Here is a 10876-nt window from a genome sequence, read left to right as displayed (position 1 = left end):
ACAGAAAATTCACGATTCGCTTCGGTACGATACTTTAGTCTCACGGTTTGATTTTTTTCGATACAAAAAAGAAAAATGTCCATGTCCCTTTTAACTTGTAATTTATTTAAATTAATTATGAACATTTGTTTAACCACAAAAGTACAGTTTTTAAATTAAATGTTGCTGAAACAGCAAGTTTCTCGGCGGGTTTGCGCTCGACAATGCAGCCTAGGTGCAGTAGTCGAACACAGATTCACTGATCCTTCAACACAGAGCATCTTCAGAAGACAAGTTGATAAAAAAATTAAAAAATRTGTATTGTTCCATACAAGTGTGTATTGAACCTAAATCACTGTATTGAACAGTCTGATACGGGTACATGTATTGTTGCACCCCTAATATATATATAAACTCATAATATGCTAAATTTTCTACAAAAAAGGTTATTTTAGGAGCGCAGAGATTACTTAGCGGCTGTTCACTACTGAGCAGAAGGTTAACAGCAAAAGACATCAGATCAGCTTTTATATTCAATTTTCATCAAAAATGAGAAAGCTAGCAAAAATTTCAGCAGCTGTTCTACACATATACTAGTGGAGACCATTAGATGATGCTGCAGAAGTGCACAGCAGGACCCAAAATGATAAACCAGTGCTGCTTGTTAAGCCTTTTAATTTTTTTGGTTTTACACATTTAAATAATTCAAATTCAACGACTTAGTCTGAATTCCTCCTCATTTCAACTCCACAAGCCCCGCCCCTTTTATGGGGCGTGTCCCAGATCAACTAATTTTGAGGCTGTCTCTAAAAAGAGGCGCCTCACAATCCCCCCCCCATCAGCTTCTCCGACCGTGTCATTCTAGTTTGATGGARGAGTTTACGACTTTATTGCGGCACAGAAACTTTTTATTTATAAATGAATTAAAAGATGTCAACAACAGAAGTCTTGTCCATTCAGACTTACATGCTGATGTAAAAGATTTGCCATAATAGTTTAGAATGAGTTGAAAAATAAGAGTCAAACAGAATAAAAATATGTCTACACAGCACCGAGAGACTCCAAGTACACAACAAAATGCATTTAACAGCTAAAAATTTGGATTTAGTCTGATAAGTCCGCTTTAAGACGGAAATAAAATACAAAATAAACAAGATCCATTTTCACAGAATCAAGAAATAAAGAGAGACTCAAAAGTTGATGGAACTTCCAAACTATATCAGATTAATGTACATTTCTTGTCCTTTATTAACCATCATTTCATTCAAACCTAAAAAATAAACTAGTGGAAACAGAGAAACGATGGAGTTTGTATTCTTAAAATCTGCCTCTAATGTCTAAATGAGAAGCAGCCTCCTTCTTTTTAATCTTGAGGGTTTCTTTTTCCTGAATGCGTGTGATAATTGTGCTGTGTTAACAAAACGCTGCTCTTATGTCAGTGAGAGTGAACGATGAGCGTCATCGAGATGGTCCCCGCAGATAAACCGCTTCCTCCGGCAGCGCGGGGTGGTGGCCCGGTGTGTTGGTGATCTTGGCAGTCGCATGCTACGGAAGAAGATAACACAGACAGATGAAAGCCTGCCTGCATGACTGGAAGAGAAGACGATGAATGAGATGAGTGGGGGGTGGGGGGTGTCTCCAAAACATTTCCATTATTGACACTCTAAGTGCAGGCAATAAGGGTCTCCTCTTCTGGAGACTCATCAAAGATCTTTAGAGGAGGCCAAGAGGGAAATAATGCACCAGAAAGCTTGAACAAAATCACTCTTGGGAATCAAAGGGTGGCCATTATCTTGCATAAAAACACATGCATGCACACACAGACGCATTTTGATGTGTATCTGAATGTTGCAATGGATGTGCTCAAAGAAACCTTAAAAGAGAGGCAGAAGARTCATTAACCACCTCAGCTGACTTCCTTTCAACGCAGAGGAGCAGCGACTCGTTTTATATTCTTCGGATTTATTTTGCCATGCAGCTTATTTTATTCTGTTTAATCTATACAATTTTTAACAGTAGTTTCAGATTTTAGTAAAAGCACATCTAATAATGTTTGTTTCTTTAATGTTTTTACTGTTTTACACCTCAGAATATAAAAAGCCTCAAAAGATTTTTTAGGTAAAGCAACTTTTTCTTTATTTAAAAAAAATCAAATGCACTGTAAAACTATCCACAGGTTTCTGTAGACTGCCATGACAGACCGCTACTTCTGGCCCCCGGTTTAATATTTCCGGTGTGCAAATTGAGTCAATCACGAGTTCAGGTTCAACTTGTGCTAAAGTCAGCTGCCGCAACAATTCAAGGAAACAGAGAAACTCTTCAGAAACATTTTGTCTGGAACAACAAGAAGTAGTAAAGCTCAGCGCCCTACGCACTGCACTTTATGCCAATGAACGAGGATCGTAAAGTAACGTGGCTGGCAGCTTTAAAACTCAAAACACACCAAAGAGTGTTTTTTTTTATCTTTTCATTTCATTGACAAAAAGCCTATGAAGCTGCACCCCGATCCAAACCTCTATCTGGGTTAAGGTGGGCCACTAAAGGTGACTCRTCTGGACCACTGTGAGTCAGACAGCTTCCAGCATTTTCAACAAAAACCCTGAACCTGTGCATGGTCATTGGAACTGTAAATGTGGTTTGTCTCCRTTCCTCTATTTAATCACGCAGTTCTTTGCTTTTACTAACTGGGGACATTTATATCATCATGCATATCATGTATACAAATGATATTATCCGCTGCACTCGCAAGTGATCGGACAGTCGGAGTGGATTCCATGGAGATTCAGTGTTTATACCGTAACAGATAAAGATGGTTCTAGAGCAAATTTCGACACATCCGACTTCAGGAATCACAGGAAATTTCATTTGAAATGTTTTGTGGTCCTCCCGGTGAAATTTGATGCAATTTTCCTGAATTTATTTAAGTTTAAACACAGCTAAACCAGCATAGCTCCGTTGAAATTAATGGAGCGGCAGAAGCTGCTTTTCCATTGTAAATGTGAGGAAATCTTTGTCGATATTCTGTTAATGTTGGAAAAACACAGTTTCGCAATTGCTGTGTTTCCATTAAGTAAGAAATGCTATTAAAGTCACGCGTGAAAACGTTTGTTCTCGGAATGTCATTGCAAACATGGCAGCAATGGATGTAACACATGCAAATTGCTACCATGGCATTAGCGCTCATCATCAGAGGAGACATCGGCATTTTATTGAGGCTTTCGAGAGACAAGCCCCTTATACTCGGGAGCGGCTATGTATGCTGCGTTTTTAGGACATTGTAGTCTGTAAGTTTACTACTTTCTTTTACTACTTCGTTGATTTTACTACTACTTCTACTTCCTGTTGTCTTCTTCGTCGTCGTCTTTTTCACCAGTAGAAACATCCGATTGTTGATCACGTGACTTCCGTGATGCGAAAAAAGTGTTTCCATTGAAGTTTTGCGAAATACACCAATTTCTATACGGCCGGAAAACCACCTCATCCTAGCGCAAAAACATGTTGTTGAAAAAATGAAGTTTTTTCAAAATTGACATGTTTCCATTGAGCAAATAAATTTTCGCAATTTTTATTAGCGCATTTTTGGAAACGCAGTTTATGAGAGTTTGTACGAGCATCAGTGCCAAGCGGACATAGTCACGTGACTAATGTTCTAAAAATAGCCTGAGTGAAGGTCCCCATTAAAGCCTACGATGAATCATGTTAGCATTAGCGCTAGCTGTAGTGTTGGCCTGATTGTTAGCATGTTATTAGCAGCTACGTCTCAGTTTTAAAGAAATATGAAGCCCATGGTTAGTAGGCGCAGGCTGGTAAAACTATATAAATGGCTTAATTGAACTGTCTCAAATTCTGAATAAGTAAAAAAAAAATTTCAGTGAAAAATACTTTGATAATCAGCCATGGTGCATCCCCRTAATTGTAAACAACAGCTAAAGTGGAAGTATAAAACTGACTACTGCTATGAATTATGGGTAGTGATGCAAATTCAGGAACACTGTGGGTATAAATACTGTATATAGTAAAAATGTCAAATGTCCTCCAAATCCGAGGTCATGGTCTTGAGCCGGAAAAGGGTAGAGTGCCTTCTCCGGGTCAKGGGGGTCGTCCTGCCTCAAGTGGAGGAGTTTAAGTATCTGGGGATCTTGTTCACGAATGGGGGAAGAACGGAGCGGGAGATCGACAGGCGGATTGGCACAGCGTCTGCTGTAAAGCGGGCGCTGTACCGGTCCATCGTGGTGAAAAGAGAGCTGAGTCAGAAAGTGAAGCTCTTGATTTACTGGTCGATCTACGTCCCTACCCTCATCTATGGTCATGAGCTTTGGGTCATGACCGAAAGAACGAGGTCCCGGATACAAGCGGCCGAAATGGGTTTCCTCCGCAGGGTGGCTGGGCTCTCCCTTAGAGATAGGGTGAGAAGCTCGGTTATCCGGGAGGGACTCGGAGTAGAGCCGCTGCTCCTCCACGTCGAGAGGAGCCAGTTGAGGTGGCTCGGGCATCTGGTAAGGATGCCTCCTGGACGCCTCCCTGGTGAGGTATTCCGGGCACGTCCCACCGGGAGGAGGCCCAGAGGAAGACCCAGGACACGCTGGAGGGACTATGTCTCTCGGCTGGCCTGGGAACGCCTTGGAGTTCCCCCGGAGGAGCTGGAAGAAGTGGCTGGGGAGAGGGAGGTCTGGGCCTCCCTTCTGAAGCTGCTGCCCCCGCGACCCGACCCCGGATAGGCGGAAGAAAATGTTTTAATGTAAACATGTCATATTTTAACAAGAGTATTTCATTATGCATCTACCAGACGCATTGTTTTTATTACAACAGTCACAAATCCAGCATCTTAGTCTAAACCTGGTGTGGAAAGATGGCAATGATTGCTTTTGCTTCGCCTGCATCCTTCTGTGGGATTTAGATGCTTCCTCTGCTCTGACTTTGTTATCTCCTTACCCGTATTCTGTTAACAGCCCGTGAAGATAAGACGGCTGCACGATAACTGAGCGCGGGGCAAATAAAGCAGGAGACAAAAAGGAACAAGTGCACCCAGAAGAACTTTAAATTTCAAAGAAAGATCAAGAGGATCCTCTGTGAATGGACTCAGATTTCACCGTAATACTTTTTTTTATCACATCATGCGAGTCATGAGCAATCGCACAAACAAAATCTGAAGCCTTGACAAAAGCCACTGAAATGGCCTGGCATGCAACATGCCCTTATCCGTGAGTGACACAATGTGCTTGTTATTACGAGTGTGCGGATTTTGAATACAAGAGAAAAATCACCTTATCTCACTGAGAGTGCGTTTGTGTGTGAGTCTGAGAGGTGGAGCGAAAGGGTCAAAAAAAATCCAGGAAATTATATTTTTTAAACAATTTTTTTAAAAATATTAACTAATTAAAGAAACAGCATTTGAACACTTCTTGTTCTTTTATTGAACAACTGAACTGTCTCATCATATACATACATAAAACAGCTGAAGGGTTTAAGATGATCCTTACATGGCACAGTTTGTACATTAATTATAAATTAAGAACACAGACGACAACTAAAAGCTCCTTTATGCCTCACTGATCAAATAATTAAGATGAAAATAATAAATGATGATGAAACGGGGGCTTTCTCTCCTCTGAATGGAGGGCTGATTTGTTCCCATTACTTATCTAATCATAACCGAGGCCTGCTGTAGCAGATTAACCCCAGAATAAACAGGATTACTGTTTACTTCACTGGAACAGGAGCATGAAACAACAGCTGATGTGATCAGAAGTCTCACTGAGGTGTAAAGACAAGACTGAAAACAGGAAATATCTCAGAAACCACCGGAGGGGAAACACTTCTTGTTGTGTTATTTCATGGTAGAGTTTAACTAAACTCACTTGATGGATTGCAGTAAAAAAAAAAAGGTTTGCTTGTCTCTTTGCTTTGCTTTGCAGATCAATGCTACTATTGCATGGATTTTTTTTATCTTATCTTTTTATGCGGTTAGGTTAGTCAAACTTTAAATTTAGGTCATTTTTATTGAATATATATATAATTTCAATATTTCGGCCACATTTTTTCATTGAAAATGAGTGGAGCAATTTTCAACATTTTTAAAGTCTTTCAAAATGTTTATAAATCTTTACAGCACTTCACACATTTTGTTCTGGTTCTGCTCATTTCTGATTATTTTTGCTAATTTTAGCCTTTTTTACTGTTTCAGCTAAAATTCTACTCGTTCTTCTATTCTTCTACTAATTTGTATGTTTTTGTGCTTCTTTCAGCTTCTTTTTGCGAATTTGAGCTTTTTGTGCTTCTTTCAGTTGCTTTCTGCTAATTTTAGCTCTTAATGAATAAAAATCTTTTGTCAAGGTAAGTTCACAATTTGGTGTCTGTTTTAGTTTCTTTTTGCAAACATGCTCTTTCTGCTTCTTTGTGACCTTTTTCAGCGCTTTGGTTAAATTTAGCTGTTTAAGTGCACATTTTGGCAGCAACTTGTTACTTTATTTTTATTCTTTATTTTTGCCTAATTTGACATTTTTTAAACCACTGTCACCACCTGTGTTCTACATTCAACTTGCTTCTGCTACCTTTAGCTTGTTCTTATGCCAGTTTTAGCTTTTTCTACTATTTTAGCTAAATTTTGGCTCCTTTCTACTTTTTTCCTTCTACTTTTTACTTTTTTTAACTTCTACTAATTTAAGCTGCTTTTAGCTTTTTGCAACTTTAGGCAGTGTTTAGCTGTTTGTTCTTAAATATGGCTTTTTCAAGCTAAATACACAATTTGGTGGCCCATTCTTCTCAAATTGAACTTGCATTAACTCTTTTGCGATTAGACATATTCAGCTACATTTCAGCAGCTTTCAGAAATAAGCATTCACGCCATCCTTTCTCTAAAGGTTTGCTTCTTTGAAAGAATGTGCATCATTCATCACTTTCTATATTAGAGTTTAAAGTAACATTTATCTGATGAGGAGGAGGGAGAGAGCTGTTAAATATGTTAGTGCTCAGAGTAACATGACAAACTTTAGCTCCATGACTGTAAAATGGACAGAGTTGTCGCCATTTTTTGTTTTTGTTTTTAAAGCTCAGCAGGCTGCGATGGCCATCTTGGCAACTTTTTTTTTTTTTCAATGAAGCAAATTCTTGTAATATTTGAACCGATCCACACTGTGATATGTGTGGTTTTGTGTCAYGGGGAGGCCTCGGGGCTCACACTACATCACTCATTCTGCCCTCGCCCGCCGAGCAGCACAAGCTGCGCTGCTCTGGAGCCGAGCCAAGAGGTTCTCTCGTCATTAGCTTGCCACTTGGTGGCCAATTGCTGGAGCAAAGGAGACAAAGGCTGCAGCCCACCCCTGCATGCTCTGATTGCTCTGAGGGAGCCAGCGAGAGAGGAAGGACAGGGGCCTCCTTTTTGGCACGTCAAATATTGCAGGGTAGCTTTTTGCACAGGGCGTCCAGGACAGACAGGGGTAAACGGGGTCTTTTTCTCATTTTCAGCTGATTTAGATTTGATGCCGTTTTCTGGGAGAGATAGTTTGGTCAACTTCCAAATAATGCTCTAATAATGCTCTTCTGAGCATGGAGCTAAAGTGTTTGCTTGGGCTAAGCTAAAGGCTAACCAACCATTTTGACCCAAGCTTTTATTTTAATATAATTTCTGTCAGTTTAGTCACTGACAGAAACATAAATCCTCTCATTCTTAACTTTACAGCTGCCTTTAGTGTCTACTCTGTCAGATCTAATAATTGTCTCAAATGAAAGCGAAAAAATGGGAGAAATACCTGTCAGATTATACAAAAAGGAGAATCAATTATCTGTGATTCCGACATAATGAGGCTTGAGTTTAGTCGTTCTTTACAGACACCTTCTCGCTCTCTGTGATCCTCCTGAGCCTTCGGGCTCTCTGGCTGTTTGGAGATTTCGTTGAGTCAAAGTTCTGTCAGTCAGGTAAGCAGTGACCTCATAAAGCCAGCAGATAAGATGTTACGTAGGAAGAGGAAGTGGAAGGGGCTCGGGGGGCTCGGGGGGAGAAGGCCTGACTGTGACGGCTCTGTGAAGCGAGGCGCATCGCAACAGTTCCTCGTGCTCTAAAAAGCTGCTTAGTAATCGAATATATCGCTTCTGCCTTCTCCGAGTTTCCGTTTGCAGTCTGAACTGGACCGTGTCGAGTCCCGTGTGCGAGTTGGTCCAAGTTTTCTCTGATAAAAAATAAATAACCAGAGAAATTGCATTTCCTGCAAAAATGCTCCTGTGAATGCTTCGTGCTAATATTTAGTAAAGGTGTTAATGTGAGCACACTTTGAAAAGCTGAAAGAAACAAAAAAGACCAACTTTGCAGAGAAAAGTAAATAGGAGCACATATATAGTTGAAAACAGAAAACAGCTAAAAGCTAAAATAGCTAAATATAGCTGAAAACATCTGCAAGAAGCATAAATAGCATTAGGTAGCAGAAAAAGGCATAAAAAGTAAAATATAGCAAAATAATAAGCAGAAAGAAGCAGATCTATAGCTAAAGTAGCATAAATAAGCTAAAATTAGCATAGAATAGGCTAAAGGTAGCAGCCACAAGTTGAAATTAGCACCCAGATAGAGAAAGTGTTGTAAAAATTGTAAAACTAGCAGAAGAATTGCATGCGAGTACAAAAAAGTGATAATTAGTAGTAAAATGGCTAAAACAGCTGAAATTTTCAGTAAAACAACTAAAAAGTAGCTGGAATTTAAATTAGCATAAGGAGCACAAGTTTGCTGAAGTTTTCAGAAAAAGTTTTAAATATAAACAATATGTATTTAGCTTAGAAAAGCTAACTTTAGCTAATAGCAGCTAAACATTAGCTAAAATTTCATCAAATAGCTCAATATAACAGAAAGCATCTGTAAGAAGCATAAACAGCAGAAGAAAAGCACCAAAAAGTAGAAAAAGGCAGAAGAATAGCAAAAAGAAGCAGAATTTGAGCTGAAATAGCAGCTAAAATTAGCACAAGGATGTGAAACAGAACATGTGTGAGGTTATGTAAAGATTTGGAAACATTTTTAAGGAGTTTAAGGATGTTGAAAACAGCTCTGTTCATTTTCAACGTCAAAAAAGTGGCTAAAAAAGGTGAAATCGCTGAAAAAAGCTGAAGTACCAAAAGTCATAGCACCCCTCACATGAATGAGCTGAAYGTTTTCAAATATGAATTGTTGAAATAGCACAAAAGTTCGATGCCAAAAATGTGCGGAAGAAAAAAATGATTGTGTGAAAGCTGTGAAGCGTTCACACAATAATAAAAATAAAGAATGGAAAATGGACATTTGTCCAGAAGCTTCACAGGATTTCATCTTGAGCAAATCGATGACGCTGTCCCACGGACGTCATCACCGCTGAGCTGCTTTCCGTCACTTTGGCCGCCTCTCAAGTCACTGACAATGTCTTTAATTAACCATCAATTTTTATACGAGAGGAGGAAAAAAAAGTCTGTCTTTAGCTGCTTCTCTGATAATTTTCTTTTTTTTTTTTCAACAGGCCTTAATGAAATTGTAACGAGTATCTAGAGAGTCCTCAGTGCACCGACAGAGTCTCAGTTATCACTGGTAAACACCCCGGCACAAARCGTTTCTGCCAGATTGAACAGACTCAATAAATGGCTTACGCAACCACGTCGACTGCCGCAGAGYAGCCGGGATGGCAGGAGTAAGACAAACCTGCCAGTCATTCCATTACGCTGGGAAATTACAAAAGGATGAATGAGGGGCAAGTCCTTGTTGAGGACTGAAGCTTTTGGGTGGTCCGCAGGTTGGAAGCCCTCTGGGAGGGATCAAGGGGACCTCAGCGTATAATAGCAATAAGAAAACCTGTTGAAACAAGGCAGACACTATAATTCACCATTTTAAAATATCTATATTCCACACAGCTATTACCGTTCATGCTCCCATAACTGATTGTTGGAAAATGTCTTTTTTTATGTCTCACTGCTGTTTAAGCCCATAAATACCACATAATAGCTCAACACATTTATTTTAATAATTATGTCGCTAAATGATTGAGTAGAAACATGTTTGTTTTCATAATTCTCTGCTCTGCTTCAACACATATTCGAACATTGTTAGGTTTGGAAGCTGCCAGAAGAACCTGCTGCTGAGCTGATGGCTCAGTTCTTTCCTCAGGAGACACTTGGTGGTCATTGTTCAACCAGGGCAGAGAAATACACGTGTAACCCCCTGCCCAAAAGGGTTCTGGGGGTTSAAACGCTTCAGTCCAAAGTGTTGAGTTTTCCGGTGCAATTCAGGTGCAACTTATCACCACGTAACACAGAACCGTTTCATGACAAACAACCACAATCATTCAATCACAGCATAAACCCACTGTTTGTGCAAATCACTGACGCTTGCAGAATTTAAAAGTCATGCTAAAGTGTTGAGGAAAATCAAGAAAATCGAGAAAATTAGTTTTCAGTCACAAAACTGTGAAAACAACTTGAAATTTGAACCAATGAAAACACCAACACCTTAATTTACAGCGATCAAATGCATAAATTGCGTTTAACTGAGTAATTTTCAAATAGAAAAAAAAAAAGAGTGCTGATTAAAAACCAAGTTCACAGTGCTCCTTTGGCGCCCTCTGGTGCCCAAAATACAGATAGCAGACAAGCTGTGCTAAAAAATAAAAAATAAAATTTTTGAGTTTTGTAGAAAATAAACTAACAATGAATTACTTTAAAGAAGCATAACTTTATTTTAATCCATTAAGCTGTGTTTTAAAGTTTTTGATTACCACTGTGCTTTTTTTTATGCACATTTGTATTAATTTTTTCACCAGCGTTTGTAGCCTACAGCTATTCTATATTTGAGTATCGAGATGTTGTTTTTGAGTAAGAGAATAACATTTACATATTATTATTGTTGTTGTTGTTGTTGTTGTTGTTGTTGTTGTTGTTGTTGTTGTTGTTGTTG

General features: G+C 39.2%; 1 long non-coding RNA gene across 1 annotated transcript in view; it reads right to left on the bottom strand.

Annotated features, from left to right (window-relative positions):
* Positions 1–1171: 1171 nt before the first annotated feature.
* The window catches only part of LOC106525889 (uncharacterized), a 10737-nt gene continuing 1032 nt past the window's right edge, over positions 1172–10876 (bottom strand). The window contains exon 2 of the long non-coding RNA XR_001311185.1: positions 1172–1524. This is a non-coding gene — a long non-coding RNA (uncharacterized LOC106525889). The remainder of the gene's footprint in view (positions 1525–10876) is intronic.

Source organism: Austrofundulus limnaeus, unplaced genomic scaffold (assembly GCF_001266775.1).
Source record: "Austrofundulus limnaeus strain Quisiro unplaced genomic scaffold, Austrofundulus_limnaeus-1.0 Scaffold246, whole genome shotgun sequence".
NCBI lineage: Eukaryota > Metazoa > Chordata > Actinopteri > Cyprinodontiformes > Rivulidae > Austrofundulus > Austrofundulus limnaeus.
The sequence above is the reverse complement of the archived record's forward strand: the minus strand, read 5'-3'. Positions and strand labels throughout refer to the sequence as shown.